Below are 27,709 nucleotides of genomic sequence, written 5' to 3' on the forward strand. Positions count from 1 at the left end.
TAACAGACAGAACAAAGTGAATTACCCAGCAAAATAAAACAAAACCAGCAAGTCTATGTCTAGTAAAACTAAATACAGACAAAACCTCACCAGTTCCAGTAAGCTTCCTTTTACAGACTAATCTCCTTTTAGTCCAGGTCCATCAATCACTCACACCACCTGTAGTTACTGTCTTTAGATCCAGTTTCTTTCAGTTATCCTTAGGGGTGGAGAGGCTATCTCCTTAGCCAACTGAAGACAAAATAGAGGGGTCTCCCACGGGCTTAAATAGACTCTCTCTTGTGGATGGAGACCCCCTCCTCTCTCCTATGCAAAGTCCAGCTCCACGATGGAGTTCTGGAGTCACCTGGGCAAGTCACATGTCCATGCATGACTCTCAGTTTTTACAGGCAGAAGCCATTGCCCACATGGTATCTTGAATGTCTCCAGGAAGACTTCTTATGTGGATTGGAGCATTCCAAGTTGCATTGTTCCTTAAGTGCTTCTTGATCAGGCACTTAACTTTGCAAATTCCTTTCTCCAGGAACTGACCAAATGCTCTACTAAGGTTATTTAGAAATCAAGCCATTACACAGCCAATATTCATAACTTCGAACACAAAAATGATACATGCATACAAATAGGATTAATAGATTCAGTAGATCGTAACCTTTACATAGATATGTTACATGGCATCTGTAGCATAGAACACATTCCAGTTATGTCATATATATTCATAAGCCTATTTTCATAAAGCCTTATGGGGGGACGGTCACAGACCCATCATGCCTGTGTCAAACACTGATGCCAAGTGATTTTGCAGCTGTTGCCAGAAGTGCCTCTGCTACTAATTGCTTTTGCCATTTCAAAAGCATTTGTGGTGCTGGTAAAATGACTAATCATCCCGGCGAATAAAGGGGTATTTTTTGGCCTTTATTCAGGCATCCTACTTTGGAGTTGATAACGTATTTATATTATAAGAATATCAAATGACTCTTTTTGTCCTCCTTCATTTGCACTGTGGATTTAACATGAGTTGGAAATGGGGAGGGAGGAGTTTTCAGAAAAGGAATTCACAAAGGGCCCTGATCATCAAAAACATAAGGAACACCATGGGTCTGATTGTGATCCTCTTACTGTCAAACGACTTACAGGATGTGGGTGCACTGTGTTTTAAAACCTGCAGCAGTGAATCTCAGAGCCCACTTCTACAGATTCAGGCTTGCACTACAGCACTAAAAACAGCTGTGTACATGTTCAGGTTTGGCTGGAATTCAGGCTCTGAAACCCACTCCGCATCCCCAGGCTTCAGAGTCTGAACCTGAATGTCTACACAGCTATTTTTAGCAGTATATATGATGTAATCAATGATGTTACTCCAAATCCAGTGAACGTGACAGCAGAATTTGGCCCACTGTGTTTCATAAATTGATGCTATAATAGTTATGGGCTGCTCTTGATACTAATGCTAACTAGTGGCATTACAGGAGTGTACTGAATATTTGTGTTGTGTATCCTTGCCTTCCATGATACTAGTCACAACCAGATTGCATAGAAATCAATGCCAGAATTGGAAATTACTAATGGTTTCCTTTTGTTGTCTATTGGACTCTTTGCACTATTCCACAATAGTGTTTCACTTTCTAATACAACACCCTAGTAAGGCATTTAGCAGCCTACAAACTTTCATTTTTCCCCAGAAAAAAATATTCAAAGCTATTTGGTGGAAAAAATGTAAGAATTTCACGTATAACCAAGCTTAAGCTGAAATTTTTTGAAATAGGTTTACCAGTCAGAGCCGGGTGAATCTATTAAAGGCATAGGCTTTGGTGTCATACACAGATCTCTCTTTTTCTTCTTTCCAAAAGTCAGACTGTGGTATTATTGAACTGATCCATTTCTTCACTAATCCTAATTCTGCTGAAGTTAACAATGATGCCTCTTCACCTGTCAAGGCCCAAGAATGGGACACACTGCATGACAAACTCCCAAAATGATGTACACATCATTCACACACCGAACTTCCTTTAGATACAGTTCTCTTTAGAACCTCAGTTTCAGTACTCTATTTCTGATGTAAGTAATTTGAAGCAATAAAAATGAGTGATTTCCAAAACTGAGTGGAAACCCTGGGACCAAAGTGAGCGAAATTGGAGAGTTATGTCAGTGAGTTATGTCAATACTAAATATTAATTTATCAGACATTTCCACTGCTGTGATGACCAATACACTCTACAACACACCTTTCAAGGTCCATGACTGAACACTTTGTCCTACAGAGATGTTAATGGGCCACTTCACCTTGAATTGTCACTTGCAACATGGGTTAGCCCCTTATGCTTAAGGATCTGTTCCACCTTGTATTTAGTTGTGACACTCTGAGTACCTTTCCAAGACCTGAAGAAGAGTTCTTGTCTCTTTCACCAGCAGAAGTTGGTCCAATAAAAGATATTACCTCACCCACCTTGTCTCCCAAATATTACTAGAAGCAGTTAACACATGTGGTTATCTAAACTTCCATCCATTCAGATACTTATATCACCCTCACTCTAGCATTACAGTACCTAATCTACACTTCTGTTCCTTACAGAAATGTAACATTAACAAAATATCTATATTCTACTCATATACTGCCATAAAATACATATAGACAAGAAGAAGTTTTAGATGATTCAAATTAATGAAATATCTTTTACTAGAATCGTAATGAAAAAGAACCTTACTGAATTTCCAAGGATTGAACCACATATGATGAAGCTGAGTGAACACAGGAAAACATTCTTGTAAATAAGCTCACTGATTTGCTTTGCTGGTATTCATGAGCCCTTTCCTCACTCATTTGCAAACATTACAGTGATGAACCTATTGTGTGGCTAAAAAAGAGAGAGAGAAAAGCTTTTCAAATGGCTAAAGGAGCATTTCTTTTGAGAATACTAATATTTATAAAATGAAATTAATATATAAAAATATCCATGAAAATGCTGTGGGAGCCAATTTCTTGGTTTTATTTGTACAAATGTTCACAAACTTTTGATTTATTTTGCAATATCCTTCCAGCTCTGCCATACAGCACAAAGTACTGTCTACATTCTCTGTGAACCGGGGCATGGAGTTTTCCTTCCATATTATTTACTTATGTGTTTGCTCATGAATGCATTTCAAATGACATACATCTACCAAGAGAGTTTAGAGAAAAATCAAGGTGAAAGCAAACAGGAAATGGAACCACACAATCTCTTTAAGTTAAGAGTTTGGTCAAACAACCGCATTATGACTGTTACAACTGCAATATGACCATTACTAAAGGGAGAAGAAGAACTCAAAAAACATCTCCCATAGCTGTTAGATCACTGGGGAAGAATTGATGCTCACAAAATAGATATTAAAAATTAATTTCATTTTAAAAAGAAAGAAAACATGAAATCACAGCATTTTATACAGTGTAGGACTCAGAACAATATGATAACTAAACAAAAGCAATGGGTAAAATATAACCCCAGACAAAAGGCTTATTGACAAGAGGTCCTCTGCTGTCAGCTGTGGAGGAGAGCAGATACAGGCATATACTAGTCCACTGTGGCCAAGCGTCATGGGAGATGGGGGAATAGAGCCATTATTCAATAAACTCCACCTCTTCCAGAGCCAGCAAATGACCCTCCCTCCATTCAGTCATTATCTTCCTTCAAAACCCTCCTTTTCTGGGAAACCTACAAAACATTGACAAGGGTTAGGCCTCTGGTGTGTTTAGACCACTGCCTATCATGCTGGCCAATATTGTCTCATTGTTTCTTTCCCTGTGTCCATCTGTTGTCTCTTTTTTTATACTTAGATTATAAACTTGTTGGGACAGGGATAATCTTTTTGTTTTGTGTTTGTACAGTGCCTAGCACCATGGGGTGCTGGTCTATGTCTGGAGCCTCTGAGCACTATGGAAATACAAATACATTGTAATAATAATAGCATGGTTACAGACCCAATGTGAAAATGGAAGCACAGACAGGGGGTATGCCTGAGGGGATTCCCTAGGCATCAGTGGTTCAGGCCAGCATGATTCCCGGGACAACTCATGTAGTCTCCACTGCAACATCCCTCAGTTTACAGCATAAACTGCTAATATTTGGCTTCTACCCACTGGGATACAATGAGATACAATGAGAGTTGATGGACACAAAAGAATGTGCCAACTCCTTTTGTCCCCAGATTAAAAACAGCACATAGACATAATCCAAAACCCTCTAAGGTCACTCACTGATTTCAATGGTCTTTGGATCATGCACTGAAAGAGGAAGGCAGCCTGTATATGCATGCATACACAGCATGGGGACAGCAGCTGTAGGGGAAAAGTTGGACAGACCTCCTGGCATTGTCATCACCGCCGGAGTTCCTTCCCACTGCTTTTAATGTGTAGCAAGACATTACTGAATGTGACCCATGCAGGCTGCTACCTGCACACAGACTGTGCAAGCACTGAAAAGCAGCAGTGGAAGTTTAATCATACAGTATCACACAGAACAGCTTCAGCAGATGAGCGGGCAATATCCACAGTGGGGAATCACGGATGTTTTGGAGAATAAAACAAGTTTCAGCAAAGTATTCCTCTTTAATATATATAGAAATAAAGAAATGGGAGCCCAAAGGCCCACTCTCCATCCCTGAAAAGACATGTAGCTGAATACAATAGCTGATCAGCTAGGTAGAAACCGGGGATGGAACTAGACAAGGTGATTTTTGGTAAGACTCAAGTCACCTTGTTTTAGTCTTACAAGCAAAAGCAAAAATCTTTCCCTGTTTTGGGGTTTGCTTCTGAACTCATAGCCTATAGGAATACAGAGTATTTTGCACATTCCAAGTTTCACTTGCTTAATTATGATTCACTCCTTTCTGCCTTAAAATAATTATTTCCCTTCTTCTGGGACTAAAAGGATCATAAAACAAAAAACATGCAAACCCCATTGTTAATACTATAAAGCCTGCAGCCCGCCACCCTGGAGAAAGATGCATGAAGGCATGCCCTAACCAAGCATCACTATTGCAAAACTAATTGTAAAAGTATACACTAAATCAGCCTTAACACTGGAAAAATATAACTAGGACCAATTAGTTATGGGGCAACCTCAAATGACATGAATTTGGTTCAGATAATCATCCAAAGATGTGGATGCTTATCCAAACCTTTGGAACCTAAGGAGAACCTTACAGGGTCCTGTAGCCCTTCATCTCCCAACTTCACAGAAGTGAGTGTGAAAATTCATATCCTTTTTACAGTGTTATCTTCTTGAGAATGTGAGAGAGATGACCACTCATACCGACCACATTTTTCTTGAGGATACTTCCTTCTCTTCCTGCCTCAGGCTTTGCTTTCCCACTCTGCTCTTCCTGGCCCCATACTGTGGAAACACATCTATACACAATGAGAATAATCACTTCATTAAATTCAAACAGGAATTAATTCAGGGAAGTCCTATGGCCTGTGTCATGCAGGAGGACAGACCAAATTATCTTAGTGGTTCCTTCCAGCCTTATAATCTATGAAGAGCAGAAAGGGAACCACCCCTGGAGTGGACTTCAGCAGCTGTTTAACCATCCACAAGAACACTACACAACAGTTAAGGACATGAAATACAGCTGAATGCTCCATGCAGTTGGAAACACAGGGCAATTTAAGAAGACAGTAAGTGATTATCCAAAGTTACGTGGATGCTGCGCCATCGGTTCATGACTGGCCACAAATACCTCTCAAGCCCTGGTCCATTAGCATTGGGGACTGTATGCGCGCAGTTTGGGTTTTTTGCTTTTTCATTCATATTAAATGAGCTAAAAGTAATACATGGGGCCAGACATCAGACAAGGCCATTGAAGAGTTGAAATTGTACCCTCTACAGATGGAGACAGGACATTTCCATAAATGGGTATTCTTTTGAAAAGGCAGTGAATTAACCGTTCCAAAGGGATCAACAGACTAAAGTCTCAAATTAATACTGCAGGCTTTTGACACATTCAGTTACAATGTAACTTCTCAAAATCATCTCATAATGAAGGGGGAAAAGCACAAGACAGGTGGTAGTTAAGTAGGTAATGATTCACACCTCTGGAAAAAGAAAACTATTAGTACTCTATCCAAGCCTCCTGAGGGGGAAGATGGTCTTGTGGTGAAAGCACTAGGGTAAGACTCAGGAGAGCCTGGCATTGCTATGGACTCCCAGCATGACCATGGGAAACTCACTTAATCCATCTGTGCAATGGTGATAAACTTACTTTGTCTGTCATGTCTATTTATATTGTTTGCTGTTTGGGACGGTGTCACAAATCTGTCCATGGCATAGCGCCCCCTTTAGGAACTACGTGGGGAGCCCACACATGCGAGTCCAATTACCTCCACCCTCGGTGCTGCAGGGTGTCTTTCGACCGGGCCCACCTCTTGGCAGCTTTTTCCCCACACAGGACTTCAGCTGAAACAACAAAACAGCCCACCACCAGCAAATGAGGTTAAACAGAAAGGAAAAGAAAAAACCTGTAGGCAGCTCCCTCCAGATTGTGGGTCTCTCTTACTGCAGAGGGACCTGGGGGTATCACTGTCCACTTCAGAGTTCACTGAGGCTCCAGTGCAAGTCACAGTCTCTTCCCCTGTCTAGCTCAGGGGATCTGCACCCTCCTTCTGCCAGGGCAGGGGCTCTGCAGATGGCCAGCCCTCTCTTCAGGGCTGGAGGCACTCAAAAGTCTGTTCCCGTCTCAGGGCTGCCCCCAACTGAGCAGAGTTCTCTCCTTTTAACTCCTCCTCCGGTCCTGCCATGATCTGCAGATGTGGAGGGGCAGGGCCACTCCAATCCAAAGCAGCTCCATGTCCCTTTCCGTACCAGTGGGGGGTTTATATACTCCAGCACAGGCAGGAACCATCTTTCAGTATGTATATTGCTTAGCACAACGGGATGCTAGGTGCCACCATAAGTCAAATGAGAGATAATAAATAGTAAGTTACTTGTCAGTAATGAGCATCATACAATGTACTTTGATTAAACAGTATTTATCTTAACTATGGGTTTGTTTGGATTTCATTCAAAGGCAATAAGGCCCTGATCCTGTGAGGACTTAAGCACACACTTAACTTCAAGCATATTACTAGTCCCATTTAAGTCAAATGGGCTCACATGCTTAAAACTAAATATATGCATCAGTCTCTTGGTGATCAGGGCCTAGAAAAGCACATCTTTGGGGGGACATTTTCAGCTCAGCTTGCCTTGAGTTATGCTTTAACATTTACCATCTACATTTTGTCCTGACATGTGAGAAGTATATTCTTGTTTCTGTGCTCTGGAATGTCTGTCTGTAACTCCTGTTAGTTTCAATAAGGAAATAAAGACCATTGTGTTTTATAAGTAGAAAGGAGCTCAACCTTTACATCCAATGTCTTTGGTTTTGCAGCAAAAGAAAAAGGAATTTAACTTGGTGCTATTATGAAACTGCAAAAATAATTAGGAGTACTGGTCTCAGACGAAACGGCACACAATTCATAGACTAGTCAGTGTCAAGATATTTCTTGTTTTATTAGTATTTTATCTTTTAATATTTGGCAGTGTTTAGAGAAAAACTGGAAATAATCCAGAAGTGAGATGTACTTTATTGTGTCTGCAGGAAACTGATGAATTAGTAGACCAAATAAAACGTTTTGTGAAATGAGCAAATTTCCATTCATCTTTGACACTCATTAACTTGGATGATCATTCTGATTTACACTGATAAGTTACTGGAGGGATGGATCCTAACGGGAAGTGCTACATTTTCCCCAGTAAAAATCAATTTGGAACCTTTGAACTATTGTACACCAAACTGAATATTTGTCTGTGTGTTTTTAAAAGGAAAACTTAAGCCAAACTTTTAGACATTTGTGTTTAAAATCTTGATGTACTTAAATTTCTATTAATAATAATAGGAGTTATATACATACACATTCCCAAAGAAACTACATCTACTGTATTTATACAACTATGATATCTCAACACTGGTTAAGAAATTTATTTGCAAGCATGTATTTAAAATTATCCAACTTCTCTTGTCTGTTTTACTTGGAACTCTATGTATGAGACCTTGATTTTCCTGTGTTTGTTTGTGACCCCGATAAAAATATTTTGAGAGGGAAAAAAAAAAGTCTCCTCGTTCTGCTACTGGGACATAAGTATTCTGAATACACATCTGCTTTTCATACTCTACTGCTTAAAGGAGATATGGGCCTTATCTAAAACTGCACATCCAAACAATGGGATCCAAACAAATGTTCCCTCTGTTATGTGCTGCAGAGGAGAAAAGACACATTAGGCCCTATTTCAGCAGAGTACTTAAGCATGCTCTTAAATCCCATTGAAATCAATTTCCCATTGTGCTTCACAATTTCCACATTGTTCAACGCACTGTGCACACACATAGCAAATGATATTTACTGCTCAAAAGAGCTGACATCTAAATACTGTAGATGAAACAGAGAGAGGGTGGGAGACAGGGGGTATTACTTTTACAGACAGGGATTACAGATTAAGGGCCAGATTCTCCAAGGAGTTTACAAATACCCAGCAAGAGAGTTCCCATGCTAGAGAAGAACTCCCTGCTGACATGTCTTGGCTCTGCTCCTCCACCCCATGTCCCTCCTAGCGTAGTGGTCAAGTGGGGCAGGGCGAATGCAATCCTCCCCTAATGTAGCATCTATTAAAGATGCTATAGCAGTGGCCCAACTTAATGCTGCCTAGGAGCAGCTCCAGTCGTCACTGGGGCCAACTCCAGCCCCAGAATCAGGGATCCAGAACCAGCTCCTTGAAGAACCTCCCCCTCCCTCTCTCATATCAGAGCTTTGCTCAGCACAGGTCAGAATCAGCCCCTAAGTGATATAACCCAGGTCACACAGTGAGTCTATGGCAAAGCTGGCAAACTCACCCCAGATTTCCAAATTTGTAGTCCCAGTCAAATGCCCTGACCACAAGAACACCCTTCTTCTAAATAACCAGCGATAGCAATGGTAGGAAATTCTTGGTAAAAAAGGCCTAAAGCCCAATTTCAGAGGTGCTGAGTACCAGCAGCTCCCACTGAAATTAATTAACAACAGGAGGCATGAGGACTTGGATCTCTGAAATCAGGCACCTAACATACCAACGGCTAAAGAAAAGACAAGATCAGAGCTGAGACTTAGAACCAGTAGAGGAAGACATGAGATCCTAGACATGGACTAGGCCAGTACATTACACACTCTCCCCTGCAATACAACCTTGTCTCAAGCATCTAGATCCCCACAAGAGTTCAAGTCCTAATTTGTGGTGACACTTTATAATGATCCCACCCTGGTTCTTCAGCAGAGCTTGAACCCAGGGACCACTTCACCAGAAACACAGGCCTCTATTTTTGGAGCTCAAGGAAAGCATCCTAAATTGAAGGTAGCAGGGCAATTTAGTTGCAGAGGCAAGCCTATAAGGGGAGACAAAAATCACACTTTAAATCAGTGTATGATACATACATATGCTTCATAAGCCCCATTGTGCTAGTGATGGCTGTTGAAAAGAGAACATGTTTTGCTTATCTTGTATGCTTTTCGCCCAACATGCACGTGACCTGCTCATTTTCTTTCAGGTTTGTGTCATGTACATGGTGGGACTAAGCAGTCTTTGGAAAGATGAAATTTATAAAATAAAAAGAACTAGTTTATGGAACTGGCATGGACAGGTAACATGACAGCGCTTCATTTTTCTGTCACTTTCTTGCTTGGCGTGGATACCTCACACCAGCGGAGTAGCTCTCACACCAGACAAGGTGGTGAAGTGGGTTAAAGAAACCTTTCATCTCTTCAGACTTAACTTGAAGTATTGCAAGTGGAAATATTGGTAGCATCCCTAATAGATGGTTACACCCATCAGGAAAAGCACCGCAAGGTTTGGCATCATTTATGAGCGGAGCTTGCCAGAGACCCGAGTCAGAACAATAGGGGCGTTGTGGGTCAAACTTGAGTTGCCCCAGCAGAGCTGCAGAAGGAATTTTGTCAAACACCTGCCTGTATTGTACCAGGATCTAATCAGTGCCATTCATTTTTCGACTTTAATGAGGGCCAAATTCACCTCAGACTTACCCAAACTAATAGAAAGGAAGAAAAAGTACAATTTGTCAAGGAGAAAAATGAAATACAATAGCTCTAGTCTTCCTGGAAACAAAAAAGTCTGATTACAGCTTTTTGAAGCACTTGGAATCTTAGGAAAGGGTGTTTTCAGTCTCCATGGGATAGCTTTGGGGAGAAAGACCTAGGCGTGTTTGTGTATTGTACTAAACTTTTAATCTCTCCATTCATTACAGATGGAAATATTTTGTGATGTATTTTATTTGCTAATCTCCAAAGTTTCATTTGATAGAAGAAACACTGCAAATGAAGTAAAGCAAACAGATAACAAAAATTGTTCTTTCATCTATGTTATTTTTATATTTTAAAAAAGGAAGGGAAGAGCCAGCACACCAGTGAATTAATTGTTTTAATGAAATTCAAAAGATTATGCAGGAGAAATGGGAAAATTCCGTTTTCTTTGGGTTATTTTGAGAATAATAGTTATTCTGCTGCATATCTGCCAGTTCTTCTGCGGCATTGATTTTATGTTGGATAAGACAAAGAGCTTGTACTGCAGGAACATAGGAGCTACCAAACCAAAAAAAGAACAATGGTCCATCTAATTCAGCTTCTTTTCCCAATTCCCTATGTTTCAGAAAGTAAAATAACCCCATAATAAATATAACTGTGGAGCTGTTTGAAAAAATTGTGTTACAATGAAATTTCAACCACACAATGGAGGGGATGTCGGGGGAGAAGCAAAACTGTTCACGGACATTGTGCTCAGCCTAAGTAGTACCTACATGTTCAATTCTATGGCAAACTTGGCACTGGAGAACATTTCTTCCCAAGCCAAGCTGGTGATTTGAGACCAGAGTCAGATAGGAATTGTAATGAATTCTAGCAAGTGTAAACACAGACTCTGTTCTTAATTATACGAGATCAGATTTTACAGCTCTACACATTAGGGTGAAATTCATCCCTGTGCAAAAGATCAGTGCAAGGCATGTGAATCACTCCAATCTTATTTTGAGGATGTGAGTTAGATTTCAGGTGGTCCTCATGCTGGTTTTCTAACTGGAGTGAATTTCACTCATTTAGTCTTACTTTATTGCAACTTTCTGACAGCCTGCATAGTCATTAAAGAATCTGTAGCACATTTCACAAGAGTCAGATGTATTAGCCCCAGTATCCTGGCTAATTTCCAAGTGGATCAGAATAGCCATCAGAAGATGGTAGAGGAAAATCATGGAAAATCTTCAAGACAGGAAGCCAGATCCTCAGGTGAGGTAAACCACCATCGCTCCATCAAACCAATGGAGCAATATTGATTTATAAACGGTGAGGATATGATCGAGTGTTTCTCACTTTTCTACCAAAATTTCATTCTGATCAAAGTTTTCTGACCAGTGCTAGTAACTATCTCCTGCTTACTTAAAATTGCTCCTGTCATTCTGAATGGCTAAGATATTCTTTGCATCAAGTGAAATTCACCCCAATGAAAAGAGCTAGGCCAAGATCTAGGTACTGCATAAGTCTCACTTAAGATCTGAAAATGGAACCTGAGTGCACAGAGGCTATATCCTGGTTGTCTGTACAGAAGTGAATTTCATCGTTCCTCTGCTGAAGTGTTTGCAATATTATAGTGCACTGTGAAAACAGCCACCGCACTTCATTGATAGCGGAAATTAGCTAGCTAGATGCACACACTGTATGAGAGAGAGAAAGAGAGAGACTGCTAGTTCAGTATCTTATAAAGTGCTTTGGGAACCTACTGTATAAATGGTGCTACTTAAATATGAGTCAGATTCTTTAGTATTCATTGTTCATTCCAATGTGCATTACACCGCACTTATCTGTGTTGAATTTGATCTGCTATGGTGCTCTTCACTTATCAAATTTCATCAGAGCCATATGAATTCCCAATAATCTCCCATGGCCTCGACTAATTTTACATCTTCAGCAAAATATGTCACTTTACTTCCTTTCCTCTAGAGGTCAAAGCTGGTTCCAGAGGTAAACTCAAACTCATTTCCTGCTCTCGGACCTGGTCATTCATTCTTAATCTTGCTGCCTATTAACCATCTTTTAATCCATGACAAGCCTACAGATGTCAGCTCGTGGTTATCATGTTTCCTTACTAGCCTTGTGAGAGACTTTATCCAAAGCCTTTTGAGAGTTAAAATAAAATATTTTCACAAGTTCTTAATTAGCCACTATTTGTTAAGTCTTTAAATTAATTTTACAAGTTGTAGAAGTTCAATTTACCCTTACAAAAGACTTGCTGCTTGGTCCATGTCATATTACCCTCATCTCCTGTAGGAGCATTATAATTCTGTATTTCATTGCTTTCCAACAGCAGTTATACCCAGGGCTAGGCAAGCCTTACACACCCAAGAACAGGGGAATAACAAAGGTGATATAAAATATACCTTCACCCCCCATTTCCTGACCCAAGTGTAGTGATGGAGTAAGTGAGAATCAAGCCCAGGAGCTCAGTATACTGAGACTTTTTCTACATTAATATAAGCGGGGGGTGGGGGGGAGAGACCCTGCTGCTAATGGTACCCTTATGATTCTTTCCAGCTTTCTATCCATGAATTCCTACATTCAGTTCTAATCTGACAAAGTTAAACAATTCAGAAAATATAAACTGAAGTTCAGAGGCCTCTGGCTTAATGTAAAACTGTCAGTTATAGATCATGACCTTAGCTTCCCATGACTGCAAACAAAAAGGGGAGTGAGGGGAAATAGCACATTATACCCTGCTGCAGTAATGCCAGTTCTTTTCCAATTCAATGCTAGATGTGCTGAGAGTTATTGTCAGATTTAATGTAATGATTCAAAAGGGCTAAATTCATACTTGGTGTAAACCCATTGAATTTGTCTCTTGGGATGTATTTATTATTATTATTATTACTATTAATTATTATTATTGTACAGTGCCCAACACATGCTAAGTGCCTCACAATAAAAGTCAGACACTATACTTGCAGCCTAATCTCAGGTATGATGCAACAATGTTTGTACAGTGTCTAGAATCATGGGGCTCTGGCATGGAGGAGCTACTACAATATAAATATTAAATCACAATAGGGTTGAAGAACATGAATACAGGAATAAGATGACTCATTAATTCAAAGACTAGTGTACATGATGGTGAAGTAAATGTGCAAAATTATAAAGGAAAATCTAAAATCCTAATTCTCCTTCTCAACTGATTTCTGCAGGAGAAGTCGACTTGGCCAACATTTTTCAATTAAAAAGGGCCTTTTTGAAAACCAAAAACTTTTGGGGGGAATGGTTTTTGGGTTTTTTTTCAAAACTTTCCAGTTTTTCACTGAACCTAAACATTTTAAAATTTTGAATGGTCTCCCCCTTCCTCCTCCAACTCCCATTTTTCCTTTCTTCCTTTTTGAGACTGAAGACAATAGAATGATGGAGGTTTAGGAATCTCTTCATTTTTCCCATTTTTCCTTTTGCCCCTCTGTAAATAATGAAACTAACTGGGCCTCTGGACCTTCCCCAAAGTTCGAGAATTCTTGAAATGTTACACAGTAGCAAGAGGAAAGGCACAGAGGGGGAAACCTAGACCTTGTTCGTTTTATTGCATGCAATTACCCAAAATAATGGGGAGAATAAGAGAATAAAAAAACTGAAAAAAAAAGTCATAAAGAATTTCTAAAACAACAAACTGTTGTTGTTTTCTGAACCCTGGGAAATGGAAATAACTTCAAAATATTCTGTGAAATTGGTTTTCCATTATTTGGTTATCTCCAGGTAGAAGTGGTATGAGTCATCTCCTGGGACTAAATAGGTTGATTCCTAGGCCCAAGCCTGCAGAATATATGCTTTATTATTGTTGTTATTAATTTGTATTGTGTTAATCCCTAGAACCCCCTTGTGCAGGTGCCATAGAAACACAGAATGAAAAAGGTGGTCCCTGCTGCAAAGAGCTTATGATCTAAATAAACATACATGAATAAATAAAATAATAATACATGTCCATTAACACCTACTGGAGTGCGAGTTCTTTGCGTCCAAGAATGAGAGGAGATTGGGGCCAAATTCATCCCTGGCGTAACTTCACTGGTACAAATGCACTGAGCTTAATAGAGTTATGCCAGGTATGACTTTGGTGCTTTTTGATTAACTTATTTTTAATCTGTACTTTTAGTTATCACATAAAGTGTGGGTGTGTCTCACAGTACATCTAGCAGTTACCTGGAAAGAACAGGCATCGCTCTAATAGAGTCAAATTTGCCCATTTGCTAGTTGAAGCACCATTTTTCCTTCCCCTCCCCCCAGTAGTTTGAAACTAAGGTCATGATATCATAACTGACACTTTAGATAAAAATTCTAACTTACTTTTTTAAATAGGAAGTTTCAAAGCGAGTAAGAAAAAAAATCTGCAAAGAGATTAAAAACCTCCTAACCTGATAGTGGTTAATTGGCCCGTATTTATTGGATCAATAAACCTGTGGTTTGTGTTAAGCAAGGAAATATCATGCATGAAATTCACGGCTGTGCAAAGATATATGTGCCACTTAAGTCATCTAAACAGTGGTACTTAAGTGGTGCGTAGGCCAAGAATTGGTCCTTGGCATATGGGCAAATTTCACCCATAAAGAATAGACAGTTCTCATTTCCTTGTGGACATTTTTCCAGAACCTGGTGGTGGGGATAAAGGGATTCTAATGTTTTTCCCATAATGATAAAAAATTACATTAAAAGCACATCATATGTATGTCATTTTGGGGAGGACTAAGTCAATATAAGTTTGCCTTTATACAGGCAGTACATTAGCCATCATTACATCAATTTTATTAAGCCTTACCAATTTTCTGTCTGTTCTGGGGGACCGATTTTTCCTGTGTGCAATCTCCAAATAAGCTCATTTGAAATTAAAATCAGAAAAGCATTCCATTCCTTCAGTAAGCAGTGAATATATGATTCAGAATGTCAGACTTTATATGTGGTAAGGAAAAGTCTAGCTCCCAATCTGACGCAGGGAGCCTGTATTTAGAGAGCAACAAAGACATGCAAACTGAAGAGCAGCTAGTGCCATCGATCCACATGAACAATTCCCATGGGAGTCATCTGGCGTTGTGGGGGTGGATTCAGGGCAGTGTATGGCTTTAACACAGGGCATAGGAAAACATAAAAAGAAAAGGAGTACTTGTGGCACCTTAGAGACTAACCAATTTATTTGAGCATAAGCTTTTGTGAGCTACAGCTCACTTCATCGGATGCATACTGTGGAAAATACAGAAGATGCTTTTATACATACAAACCATGAAAAAATGGGTGTTTACCACTACAAAAGGTTTTTTTCTCCCCCCACCCCACTCTCCTGCTGGTAACAGCTTATCTAAAGTGACCACTCTCCTTACAATGTGTATGATAATCAAGGTGGGCCATTTCCAGCACAAATCCAGGTTTTCTCCCCTCCCCCCCCCCTTTTTTTTCCACACACACAAACCCACTCTCCTGTTGGTAATAGCTTATCTAAAGTGATCACTCTCCTTACAATGTGTATGATAATCAAGGTGGGCCATAAACCTGGAAATCCTGGGCCATTTTTTCATGGTTTGTATGTATAAAAGCATCTTCTGTACTTTCCATCGTTTGCATCCGATGAAGTGAGCTGTAGCTCACGAAAGCTTATGCTCAAATAAATGTGTTAGTCTCTAAGGTGCCACAAGTACTCCTTTTCTTTTTGCGAATACAGACTAACACGGCTGTTACTCTGAAACCTGTCATTAGGAAAACATAGTGTCCCAGAAATATAAAACACATCTTCAGGGCCTGTAGACACAATAGGTCAAACACCTCTTAGGTCTAATTCCTCTGACTTCAGTGCGGTTGCACCAGAGATGAATTTGATCCAATGTAATCCAAAATAATCGTCATAAATCTTAAAGGTAAAGTCAGAGCTTTATTCACTTTAAGACTGAAAGCCAATGGTTTCCAAACACCCCAACAGAATTGATCTTTGCTGATTTGCAAGCCAGAGGAATCATTTTAATTGGACTTAGTTAATTTTCTGAAATGACAACTGGTCCTTTCTCAACTGCTCATTTCTTCTAAATGGTAGAACATTTGGAAAAATTACTTTAACTGATGATGCAAAGAGAGGCCTAAATGGAATAAGAATATCATTAATTACAACCCCTTCAGAAAACACTGTTTGCCAGCTGCTTAGCACTTAGAAAAAACACACTTGTCTTCACTCTGGATTAACATTTAAGGTTCTTATACACACTAATCTTAACTGTGGACAAGAAAATGCTCTTACGCTGCTAACATTTTTGTCAGATAATTTCCTATCTCCAACCCTGTGGATTAAATCTTCTGCACTTGCGATTACAGAGCTGTGTACAGCTCTACACAGCTAGGCTCATGCATGTTTGCCTTTGCCATCTCTCTCTGTCAGGACAGACATCTGGATTGATGATTTATGTTAGCTCACTGTCTCATACCCTTCTGTGAGGTCCAAAATGTAATCCCTTTTTCTAAATAAGGGCCATAGCCCAATGGGCTTTGGATCAGGCCCTAAATTTTCTGCCAACACCATCAATGCTCTCCATGGAATGTTGTCTTCTGATCTTTATGAGAATCCTCCAAGTTCTAACTTTAACCCTTTGCAGCTTTGAAATGAGTGACTAGAAGCTAGTCTTGGTTCCTGCCCGATGTGAAGCTATAGTTTTGTAAAGAAGGAAAAGCTTCCAAGCAACACATAACAATTTGCAGGAATACAAGGCATATTCATAGTAGAAAATATTATTTACCCCAATAGTCAAAGAGCAGGCCTGGATTCTTCAACTGGATATGTCAATTAGCAACATTCTCTTGCTTCTCAGCCAAGCTGTGAAAGACAGATAGACAGAGGGAGAGAGGGAGGGAGAAAGCACGCACAAGTGAACATTAAGTATGAAGTGTAACTTCAGCTTGATGATGTGCCTCTGGCTCTGGGTATCAAGATTTGTCCCTTGTCATCATGTCTGAATACAAGAGTTTTTAGTTTATAGGTAAAATTTTCAGAAGCACCTAAGCATTTAGGTGCTTAAGTCTCATTTTCAAAATAGCAGGCATTTAAGACCTTAAGTCTCACTGAAACTCAATAAAAAGGAGTACTTGTGGCACCTGAGAGACTAACCAATTTATCTGAGCATAAGCTTTCGTGAGCTACAGCTCACTTCATCGGATGCATACTGTGGAAAGTATAGAAGATCTTTTTATACACACAAAGCATGAAAAAATGGGTGTTTGTAGTGGTAAACACCCTTTTTTCATGCTTTGTGTGTATAAAAAGATCTTTTATACTTTCCACAGTATGCATCCGATGAAGACTACAAACACCCATTTTTTCATGCTTTGTGTGTATAAAAAGATCTTCTATACTTTCCACAGTATGCATCCGATGAAGTGAGCTGTAGCTCACGAAAGCTTATGCTCAAATAAATTGGTTAGTCTCTAAGGTGCCACAAGTACTCCTTTTCTTTTTGCGAATACAGACTAACACGGCTGTTACTCTGAAACCTGAAACTCAATGAAACTTAAGCTCTAAGGGCCTGCTACTTTTGAAAATGGAACTTCAGCACTTTCCCCTCTCTGTATTTGCTCATTTACTCTATTCCTCTTTGCCAGTTTTATGCAGGTCTACATATGTTTTGTAAAAAATGCAAAGATAAAGTTTCCTTTGCAATTACAAATTAAAAAGAAAAAATTGTTTAGAAGTTGTTGCCCAATTTGAGACCTTTGCTCCCATAAATTCCAAAAGGAGCAAGTTCAGCTTGAAAGTCCAATAAGCGCTCTTAAGAACTGACACTTTAACAGGTCTTTGAATGGAATCTTCAAAAAACTAAAGGGAGATTAAATAATTGGAAGAGACTTTTTACATAATTAGCTCTTTCAAAAGGGCATGGTAATAATAACTTAATTCTATCAATGATTTTAGCACAGACATTCTGTTTTTAATTAGGAGAGGGGGAATCCTCTGGTATTCCAAAACCCATGTTCCTCTTACATCATAGTGACTGTTTCCATACAAACTTGATTATACTATAAAAGGTTTCAATCATTCCATAGCTCCTCTGGAGAAAGTAATTACTAGTTCCACTAACATTACAACCCATACTGGAGCCCAGTTCTGTCCTTGAGTGACTTCCTGCAGCTCCCATTAACATCTTTGGGAGAAATACGCCTGAATTCAAGGTAATAATTTAACTCTATGCTATAGGAAAAGGAGTGGAAAGACTAAGCCCCAGAGATCGAGACTCTCCCCTATATGGGAAAGAATCTGCAAAGGGGGCAGGAGAATCCATGGGCCAAATTGTGCTCTCAGCTATGCAGATACAAATCTACAGTCACTTCACTGGAGTTCTTCCAGATTTATACCAAGGCCAGTGACAACAGAAACTGGCCTCCTTGATTGAAAATTGTGCAGTTTCTTTTGCAGAAAGGAGGCAGGGTTTTCCTCTGCACAGTGAATGGGGAAGAAGTTTGGCCATTAAACAGTTGATGCACACAGACCTTGGAACACCAGTGGAGGCCCAGTGTCTCTGCAAAGCTGTTCAGGGGCAACTTGATGCCCCTGAACAGCAAAGTGGAGGGAATCAGTTTACTTAAAAAACAAAACAAAACAAAACAAAACCCTCCCAAGAATCCCTGTAGCACTGAGAGCTAATGGTGCTGCATGGAGCAGGTCCGACCCCAGTCTGCAGAGCCCTGACTCCACGATGTACAGTACCAGTCGAGGGGCTACAGCCATTACCACAGAGGCAGTATTCTCTTTACTTGTCTTCCATGCCTAGTAGTTTCCACAGCACTAGATCACCTCTGCTCATGTCCTAGCAGTAGGGGAGAACGTGACCTAGAATGGCCAGGGCACCTGCTGCTCCAGTGGAATAGCCTCAGGAGATTGCTTTTTTCTGAGGAGTCTTTGTGCCATTTTGCAAAGAATGGAGGATTTATGATCTGGGAACCAGCTGATATTCTCCAGAATAGGTAGTACTGATGTGATCGCTCTTTATCACCTTTCTTAACATCCGGGGGGATTATAAGAGATTTAGCAGGAAGGAGGAAGCTTTTAATTTTGACTTTCTCATTCTTTTAGGAACTCACTTGTTTTGGTTTTTTTAACCCAACCTGATCAATCAAATGATTTAACTTCCAATCTTATTTCTTTTTCTCTTTATTGTGAGGAAGGAGTAACAAAAGTTCAACATTTAATAGGATTTAGTGCCAGCAAGTGCTGCAGCCCTTAAACTTCAGACAAAAATCAGTGTGGCTGTCAGCAAAGGAGTTGGCAAATAATCAGTCTTTTCTGCCCAGGGCGAGGATAGGGAAACTGGAGAATATTCTGCCACCAGCTGTGTCATCCTAGTCCAGATGCTGCTTTACCTGCTCGGAAAGCATCTGTTGCTATGAACCACACTGCCTGTCAACAGACACAGCAATCACATCATTTAGAACTATGTCACTGTAAAACATTCACACATTAGGACCAAATGGATCGCAATTTGTTGCTCAAGAAAATGAACAGCTGAGGAAATCCTAGACAACCAAACCAGGAGAGTGACTGCTAGCGGAGGGGTTTACAAAGCCCACTGCCATGCCAAGGCCATTCCAGTGAGGGGTTCCAACTGTTGGGTGAAATCATGCCACTGTCTCATTTTTGTTGAACATGAATCCCAGGAGCTGTGGAATCTAAAAGGTCACCTTCTGCAGGAAGAACAGCAGTTTGCCAGATGCCCAGATTTTCTTAGACAGTGTTAAGATGAATTGCTCCCCCTGGTGGTAAATCATTATGACATAACTATCAGAATAAAACCTTTGACATAGCTGCATTAGCTATCTCAGGGTGGGCAAACTATGGCCCGGGGACCACATCCAGCCCTTCAGACATTCTAATCCATCCCTCGAGCTCCAGCCAGGGAGCGGAGTCTGGGGCTTGCCCCACTCCGTGCGTGCCATGGCTGGGAACTGCAGCCAATGGGAGCTGCAGGGGCAGTGCCTGCAGACGGGGCATCATGCAGACCCATCTGGCTGCGCCTCCACATAGGAGCCAGAGGGGGGACATGCCACTGCTTCCGTGAGCTGCTGGAGGTAAGCGCCACTGGGAGGCTGCACCCCTGCCCACCTCCTGCGCCCCGACCCCCATCCCACCCTCTGAACCCCTCGGTCCCAGCCTAGCGCACCCTCCCCAGCCTACACCCCCAGCTTGAGCCCTCACCCCCCCACACACACCCCAACCCCCTGTCCCAGCCCAGAGCCCCCTCCTGCACTCTGAACTCCTCATTTCTGGCCCCACCCCAGAGCCTGCACTCCCAGCCAGAGCCCTCACCCCCTCCCACATCCCAACCCCCAATTTCCTGAGCATTCATGGCCCGCCATACAATTTCCATCCCCAGATGTGGCCCTTGGGCCAAAAAGTTTGCCCATCCCTGAGCTATCTGCTTAACAGAAAATTACTCCAGTCAAGAACCAAACTACTCCCTTCCTCTAGCTGCTACACACACAAGTGGATAAGTATCCCTAGCTGATATGACACCAAGAAGACAGGACTAAGTAATATGATTGTGTCTTGGCTATCTACACTTAACCCTTTTTCTTTGACTGATATCAGGCCCTGTTCATAAGCTGCTTGACAATCATAGATACCAAGAGATAATTGATCCAATTCAGAGGTAATGAAAATGCTGCCATAAATTGACTGGCTCCATACCACCAGGGAAAAATGGCTAGCCTGAAATAGGAAAGGTACTGAACAGGAGGCTATATGAAGGTATAAGAAAAAAAATAGGGGGGGACCTACTTTTTTAAAAAACAAAAAAATGTTCTGCTTTCCCTGGTGCCCCTTTGGTATATCAGTTACACCAATTTACCCATGTGTGACATATGCCACTGTTCAGGTCAGGTCTGAATTTGGTCCGATTTGTTTAGGTGCCATTACTTCAGAAAATGCCTCAATCTTGGTCCCCTAATGCCAATATTCTTGGAAGAGAAATAGCACAAAAGGAACATTTGAACACAAACAAGCCGAGGGAAGCAACATAGAAAGACAAGAATCCCTTTAGTATGGTTGCTGAATTACAGTAACAAACCCAAAGGACATTGTTATTTATGAGGCATAGTCTCATTTCACTGGAATGATGGACTGCACTAAAACCGTCTAACGACTGGAAAGTCCTTTGGGTGGTGAAAGTCAAGTCAACTAGTGGAGAATGCTAGCATGATCATCAAAGACGACAATCTGTACAAAGACTAAACCTGCAGAAAAGGAAACTTCCCCAAGCAATTTAATCTTGATGGACACAGAATGGCTAAAGACGAACAAAACAGGAATACAAAACAATTTTAGGAGGGCAAATCCTTTTAAACAGCTCTAGCATTCCATGGCAGTAAAGAACTTTAGTAGGGAAGGTGACCCTAAAGGTGACCCTAAAGGTGACCAAGAATCTGTTAAAACCAGAGCTGACTGGGGGATGGCAATTCCATTTTGGGGTTTCAACATTTATTTTTATTTGCATTGAAATGAAAACAAAACCTTTCAAATACTTGCCCCAAAACAGAATAGTGTATGGGCCACACGCTATCGCATGGAATGTGGGAGACCCAAGTTCAAGTCCCAGATCTGCCTGATTCAGAGCATAGTTTTTCCTTCCAGATCACTCTGAGGGCTTGTCTACGTAAAGTCTACCTGCACTTTTGGGGGGTGTGATTTCTAAAGCATACTAATGGGATGCGTATGAGTTGGGTCACGTAGACCCTGCTGGTGTGCTTTAATGTACTGCTGTTTTAGAGCACTATGTTAAAGTGCCCTTGGGAACCTTTAATGTACACCAGCAATGAAGGCGCAACATGTTAGCGTGCTTTAGAAATCACACCTCCATAGCGCGCATTACCCCACTGCATAGACAAGTCCTGAATCAGGCAGAGAAGGAACATGTATCTCAGTCTCCCACCTTTCAGGCCAGTATCCATACCACCTAATCTCTCCCTCTGTCTCTCAAAACATTTCCATCGAAAGGTTCTGACAAGCTCTAGTGGAAACTACTAAGTGTCATATGGAAAAGACAAACCTGATCAGCATCACTGCCGTCTCTTGTATATCCTTCCCTATGCTCTGCTATTTCTTTCACTCCTTTGGATTTTCAAATGTTAAGTCCTTTAGTAACAATTTCCTGTTTTCATTTTTTTCCTCAAACAACATGAAGGGTTAGATGACAATAAAAGCACATAGGGATTTAGCTGCATAATCCCAGAACATATGATTTACAAAGCAAAATCCCTAGCACTTTGCTAAAATATACCTTTTAAGAGTCTGACTTTCCCCACAAAAAGCAAGGAAATTCAAAGTTACAGCTGGAAATCCAACTCCCTGTTACATCTAGATTTCACCATATACATGTCAATATAGTGTTTGAAGGGCCCCTTATCCTTGAACATCCCTTAGCTACAATAAAAGGGAAGGAATATCAGTGGATGATCAGCACTCATTTTGCATTTAAAAAGAGAATTTTCTTAGAAAGTTTAAGTCAAATCCCAGTGTGACTTGAAACTTACCAGTAAATGTATGAAAGCTTGTCCCAGGAAAATTAAGGAGCAAACTACCAATCTCACTGTTTTGTATCTTTTTTTTTTTTTTTTAAGAAAAGTTATTTGATAAATTCAAAGTAACTCACAGAGTGTCTTTTTAAAGAGAATCAGCTGGAACATTTCTGGGGCTATACCAGGGGAGATAAATTAGAAAATTAATATTGTGGGGAATGCCCTTGTGCTCCTAGGGTGAAACTCACAGCTGTGCAGAGGACCCACACAAAACTTAAGTGCCATTTAAGTTCTATGTAAGCACTCAGAGGCTGCAAAATACAGAGTAACTTTACTGGTGCATTGGTCTGGTATAAGCCCGCTGCACGAGGGTGAGTTTTACCCTGGCTGTATAAGGGTTTGGATGTATGAATGCAAATTTCCAGGAACTTAAGATAACTTCTTTGTTTAGTTTAGATGGGTGAAACTCCATTGAGTGAACAAGACTATGCCTATTTACAACCAAAGAAAATTGGGACTTTAGCATATAAACACAAACTAATCCCTTTTGGGTATTTAAAAAAATATAGTAGACAAGATAGTAACCTTTAAAATTGTCTCCTTCATAGGCACATTACATTTCTTCACAATATTCAGTAAAGATTTTTATGATATCATTACTCATCATAATTATACTATTAAATATATTCACACTCATTATGGTAATAGGTGCTGATTAGGGAAACATGACTGTAAGAATAAAGCAAGGGGCGTTCACATACACACACCAAAACACTGCCCTTTATGCGATTATTATGGCCCAAACATTGCTGCCCTTGCTCATTCAACAAGTCCCCAACATTGTGGGACACACACAAAAACAAAAGACAATCTTCAGTTGAGATTACATCTTCAGCGCTTAGACTTCAACAAAACACCACTTCACTATTACCTTAATGCACCCCCTGTGGTTTCAGCGGTAATTGGAAATATTTTCTTTTAGTGCGTTTTTTCTGATACTCTTGATGCTTTCCAGTGTAGATTTTGTGATGTAGATTGCAATAAAATGTTCTCACCAGCAGCAACCATATTCGGCACAGCCACAGAAACAGACCCTAATTTGCTCAATTACTATTTTAGGGCTGGAAGGAGTTTTTATTCCATTTTTGGACAAGCGTTCATCTCTGGACACCAAGCTTTCATGTTTGGCAGCAGCCAAGCTGACTTTTGCTATAATGCCACTACTCTGTTATCTAATGGATTATTGATTTTTTTAAGCAAGTGTTATAGCAATCAAAGGGGAGGCGTGGGGGCAAAAGCTGAAAAAGAGTGCAATGACAGAAACCCATCCTTCAATCTTTTCATGCACAGCTGGATCCATGAGATTTGGACTGAGGGCATAGGACCCAAGTCTGTCAGGCACTGAACATCTCATGTGAGGTGCTTAACTCTCACTGACTGCATCTTTCAGAGACAATTGTAAACCAGAACCCTTTCTACCTGTCTCTAACACCTGTCCAGATGAAAATTAGAGGTTCCAAGGCACTTTTCAAGCAGAATAGTGATTAACCCTAGTGTCGTGTTTAGATGCTGCTTTAAAACTTGGAGCACTGGCTGTTGGGAGTCTGAAAGGACAGGAAAAAGGAAGGGGCGGTGGAAGTTGAGGAGGCTGAGTGAGAGCTACCGAGGGTGCAGCAGCAGCTTGGTAAAGAAGTTTCCACTTTAAAAATAAAGTCCTGTTGAAGTTTGTTAGTACCTTGCCTGGTTGCTACAACATTCTGCTTCTGAACCCACCTGCCCCCTTTCTGCAAAGCCCAGGTGAGCCTCCAATAGCTTTTACTGCCTGGATCTATATGTTTGAGACTTATCTGCTTGCAATCAGTGCTACAGAGATTTCTGAAGTAAGAAAGCATGCTCTCCTAATCCACTGCCTTGGAGCAAAAGGGCAGCGTATATTTTACACTTTTCCCCTTGCAGATGATAAATATGAGACTGCACTCACTGCATTAAAGAACTTTTTTGTGCCAAAAGTGAATGTAGTAGCTAATCGCTACAGATTTCACCAGCATGAGCAGAAAACAGGGGAGACTATAATGCAGTATATTGCTTCCCTGAGGAGTCTGATTGTAACTTGTGACTTTGGGAATATGGCAGATGAGATGATTAGAGACCAGCTCATTGAGAAAAACAGTTGAACAGAACCAAGCAAAGTCTAAGGCTTTCACGGAGAAGCGGCGGGGTGCTAAGGAACCAGAGTTTGAGTGTGGTTCCTTCGTTAGGATATGAAAACCTGGAATTTTACGCAAAGGGGACCATAAATTCACAGCTTCTTTTAAAATCGTAGAGAAGAAGGGACCTTACACCTATCAACTTTCTGATGGGTGGGTATGGAATGCTTCTTATCTTGCACCTGTCTATGCACCCATGCCAAAACCCAGTCTGCATGGGATGACTTCACCATACTATCAACACAACAAGACATTGCACTGGAGCCGGGGCTTGAGAGACGGCCTGTCAGACCCAGACGACCACCTGTCTGGACTAGAGACTATGTTATGTAGTATCTGCAGTGTTTTCAGTGTAATATCTCTGCCAACAGTATAGTGTCATTTTATATTTGTTCCTGTGGTTAGAACAACAATGTTTATTTTAATTGGGAGAGTTTCTTAAGAGAGGAGGGAATGTGTTGTTTAGATGCTGCTTGTAATTATTAGAACTGGGAGCACTGGCTGTTGGGAGTCTGAAAGGACAGAAAACAGGAAGGAGGGGGGGAAGTTGAGGAGGCTCAGTGAGAGCTACCGAGGGTGCAGCAGCAGCTTGGTAAAGAGGTTTCCACTTTAAAAATAAAGTCCTGTTGAAGTTTGTTAGTGCCTTGCCTGGTTGCTACAATACCCAGATGCTGTTTAAGAGCTATTGCTGAATGCACAAGGGCTGTCCCCTTTGTCTACAGTGATACTGTACCGACTCGTGGCTTTATAGAGCCCTTTGGGATACCCTGAGTACAAATGGTGCAGTATATTTCTGACCACATTGACTTTTACTGTGTTCTTTACAACTTCTATTGTGTTTCTCCAGCTCTCATTCCCAGTCTGTGGGCTGAAAACCACATGATGTCGAGCACTTTCAATTTTTATTGAAATCCCATGTGCTGTGTTTGTGGGTGCTCAGCACCTCACAGGACTGGGCTTATATAATGCAACCAAACTGAGACAAGGCCCTGAGAAATATGCAAAGAGCACAGCATGAACAACACAGTTAAGTAACTAAATAAAGAGAATATGCTTTTATATCATTTTTCATAGGCCAGGTATCCCAGAATCCTTTGTAAAATAATGAGGTGTCAATGGTGCAATAGCCTCTATAGGAAAAGGTGGAAGCTCTAAGCACTCTGTAATAGCTCATGCATAGTTCATGCACCGTGAACCAGTACTCTATTTGAAAAGTGCAATGGGAGCTTTACATTTCAGCTTGACATCTACTTGAGATCTTGGTTTAAAAATCTCATCTGAAGGATGTAAAGACAAAACCAGGAAGGGCAAGGAAACAAAAGAAGGAGATGTGTGTGTCAGAAGCAATGGAACATGCTTATGCCAGAGCAAAGAGAGCCCTGGAAAGATTAATACAAATAAAAAGGAGAAAATTTTCTCCTGCAAAAAGAGGAGACAGAAAGGGGTGCAAATTGATCTCTAATACTTTAAAAAAAAAAGTCTACTCTATCAATCAAATTAAAGACTGATGGGGGCAGCAGCAAGCTTCTTGTCCAATGCTGATCCACACGTTGAGGGCTAGACTGTGCAAGCCTTACTCATGTGGGGAGTCCTTACTCACACCAGTGATTCCACTGACTACTCCTGTAAGTGCTAGCAAGTAAATGTTACACAATTTAGCCTTGCATGTGGGAGAATATAGGCTTTGGATCAGACTCTGTTTTATAAGAACATCGAAAAATAATGTAAACCAGAAGTCAATAAACACAAGTCTCTTCCAAAACTACTTTCAGTACAGAAATTCCAATTCCTTATTGACCCTTATATTTTTGTCCCACCAGCCTTCCACGCTTTCATTCCTCAGATACTTCATATTCCCTAAATAAAATATTTATTGTGTTATTTAGATTTTAAGAAGACTGTCCCATGACATGGCTTTACAAAGCAAAGCGGACTCTCTAATACCTCTGCTTAATGCTTTTAGGCCCTGTTTATACAGTAATTACCCAGAGACTACAATCATGATTGATCTCTTCTTGAGTGGCCTTTGTAATTCTGCCTGGTTACACTTGTGGTGCCTGACCTATTTTCAGCACCTTCCCTTGGGCACAGCCAACCACATCAAAGTCTTGGCAAAATACTCTCTTTCCACTCTTTATAAAGTGCTAGAAACAAAAAAGAGATGCACAAACTTTCACAAACTGTTGACAAAGGTATCCCACAAGCCATTGCCTAGTGTTACATTCAAACATCAGAATGAAGAATAGCTGACATTTCAACAGCCCTGTTGGGGTTCAATAGACTTAGTTTTGCTCTAACTTTATGTCACATGTTGGTGTCATTTCTCCTTACTTCAGAATTTGTACCTCTTACTCAGCCTTCGTAGCTGCTCTTTCATGGACTTGGATGTATTCTGCTGAGCAGTGAAAATAATTGAGCTTAATTTGATATAGTTTGAACACAGTGCACAGAGAATTGGACCCAACACTGATGTTCACAACCCCAGGACTGCACACCGTTATTCCCTGAGCATCACTCTGAAAGTGAGTGTGTGCGCACGCACACTTATTTTGCATAATTGGTCTATGTGAACAGGTAGGCTCATGGTAGATGTCGGATTACTATTAGCACCTAGTGATTCTTAAATTGTATATCCTTTGGAGCTTCTTTATGCTTGTATGGACAATCAGTCCTGAATTCCCCTTAGATTATGATTAGGAACGGAAGTTGACCTTATGCCACTGCAAAGGTATGTGTCCTTACAATTGTACAAATGTCTCAGATTTTACCTGTGACTTGGATGTCATGATTATTTGGGCATTCTCAATATAACCATCCCCTGAACAGATCATTTCACTAATGTTCCAGTGATAACCCCTCTAGTCTGCTTTCTAGTTCAGGTTGAAACTAGTTTGCAATTTTA

General features: G+C 40.6%; 1 long non-coding RNA gene across 1 annotated transcript; it reads right to left on the minus strand.

Moving 5' to 3' along the window:
- Nucleotides 1-3,042: 3,042 nt before the first annotated feature.
- LOC122462155 lies at nucleotides 3,043-16,892 on the minus strand. The gene is made up of 4 exons (XR_006284535.1): nucleotides 16,837-16,892; nucleotides 6,353-6,428; nucleotides 5,290-5,380; nucleotides 3,043-3,686 (listed from the first exon to the last, which is right to left on the minus strand). It is a non-coding gene; the product is annotated as an uncharacterized LOC122462155 (long non-coding RNA).
- Nucleotides 16,893-27,709: the final 10,817 nt, after the last annotated feature.

This window comes from Chelonia mydas, chromosome 10 (assembly GCF_015237465.2).
Source record: "Chelonia mydas isolate rCheMyd1 chromosome 10, rCheMyd1.pri.v2, whole genome shotgun sequence".
In the NCBI taxonomy this organism is placed as follows: domain Eukaryota; kingdom Metazoa; phylum Chordata; order Testudines; family Cheloniidae; genus Chelonia; species Chelonia mydas.